Raw genomic sequence first — 1,998 nt, forward strand, 5'->3', positions numbered from 1 at the left:
GAAAGTCCCCCTGCTTCACAGCAAAGATTGCTAAAAAATAAATCAGGGAATTCCTTTAGAGGGGGTTGGCCCTGAATATATATCTATGTAGCAAGAAGTAATTAAGAAAAATAAATTTTTGTACATCACTTAAAGATTTTTTTTTAAATTATTTGTCATAGTAACTAGCTTTAAAAAAAAAATAGATTTAAAAAAATCCAGAAAAAATGTCATAACCACAAGCCAGCATGTTTATCATCTCTCTTGATCCCAGACATCCTGCTTAAAGTTTTGGGTAAGCTAAATTTTCTATTTTTAAAAAGGAGAATTACAGAGGAGATTTTATATTTGGAAACACTTTCCAGCTTAGGTTTGTCCTTTTGACTAGCAACCTGCCAAGATTTGATCAGATGCCATCAATAAAAGGATAGTTAAGATGCAAACAATACAGAGAATTTGAGAAAACAGCTGGTCAAGTTTGTTACGTTACCGTCATTCTAAAACAACTCATTAACAGTGAGGCCACAAAATGAGACAAAACAACTTTTCTTTAGAAAGGTCAATAAATTTCCCCAATTAAAATAAAATCTGCTTCAGGTAAACACCATAACTCACTGGAAATGTAAAGTGCTTACATAAACTACAAGCCAAATCAAGGAAAACAAACATTTAAAACCAAAATGAAACAAAACAAAGAAAACAGCGAGGAGCCTGAATGCTGACAGCCACTTCCTAGTTCTGAACAAGACATTAAACATCTGATCAAGTCATTTTCCAATCAAAATATATTTAAACAAGAACAGCAAAATGACTGTGCAGTTTATCACACCTGAAATTCACTGAAGTACGAGTCAGTAACCATTTTAATTTTAAGAGTGCTGCGATAAAGAAGTAAGAGCTTACCAGGTCCAAAGACATACTTGCTTGAACACACCCAGCGTTGCTGGGTTTTTGTTTTTTTTTATTTTGGGGGAGGAAGAAAAAGTGCCGTAGCGAGCAAAGTTCATACGTTAATCTGAAAAGGTTCCTGGATTAGTCCGAAGCTGGTAGAAGCAGGTGCAGCTGTGCACACCTGGGCTGGCAAACATTCTTCCCCCCAGCCCAATTTTGGCACAGATCTTTGCTTCACTGAGCGAACTACTAAAGTGAAACTGTGCATAGCCAATTCATACACTAAAAAAGCTCTGTTTAAATAGTCAAAGTACCACCAGGAAGTATTCAGTAAAAGTTTCCTACCTTAACTCATGGAACCAGCTAATTAGCCTAGCCACTGCTCCTCCCTCCTTCAGACAACTGCTTTGAGCTTACAACCAAGCTAAGTGGACTTCTGCTGCTTCATTAATCTGCATGGATACAATAAAAATCCGAGGCTGCTTCTGCTACAATATTTAAGTATTGAGCCGCTCTCTCTCAAAAGGCTTTTCTTTTCTTTTCTTTCATTGCCAAGTGCTAGATCAGCCAAGTACAAAATAAATTAATCAAATCTTAGGAGATTTTTAAACGCTATCTGGACAGCAAGTTAAACTGATGTGTCAGAATTTGAAATGCAGACAACGCACTTTGGGTAGATGTGAAATCTTTTATTAGACCAACTAAATAGTTGGAAAAATTGTTACTTTGCAAGCTTTCATGCACAAGTCCCCTTTGCTGGGCAGAGAGAGAGTCTATGGGTGGTTCTGTGAGCTCTCCTGGGTGCCAATATGCAAAATTCAGGTCAGAGTTTTAAAACACTTTGTTGTTACAATGAGCCTAAAATGAGAGGTTAAAAACAGAGGAGAAAAGACTTCCCCAATGACTTTATATACAGTGTAGTCAAATGCATGCTTTCACCATCTTCCTGTTAAGCCTACTTTCACATGCTGTGTTTGCATGCATGTGTGGGGGAAGGGAGCCTTGCCCCACGTACCACAGTGGGTTTTCTTGATAGAAACATGCAATTTTTAAAACTAAACAAAAATACACAACCTCACACATGAAATGAAGCATGCTTATACTTATAGCTATAGTTTAAAAAAAAAA

At 36.9% G+C, this 1,998-nt stretch overlaps 1 protein-coding gene across 1 annotated transcript in view; it reads right to left on the minus strand.

The window, feature by feature from the left end:
- The window catches only part of CD2AP (CD2 associated protein), a 95,262-nt gene that overhangs the window by 83,575 nt on the left and 9,689 nt on the right, over positions 1–1,998 (minus strand). The gene's annotated exons all lie outside the window — the stretch shown is intronic.

Source organism: Crocodylus porosus, unplaced genomic scaffold, assembly GCF_001723895.1.
Source record: "Crocodylus porosus isolate Cpor-Errol unplaced genomic scaffold, CroPor_comp1, whole genome shotgun sequence".
NCBI lineage: Eukaryota > Metazoa > Chordata > Crocodylia > Crocodylidae > Crocodylus > Crocodylus porosus.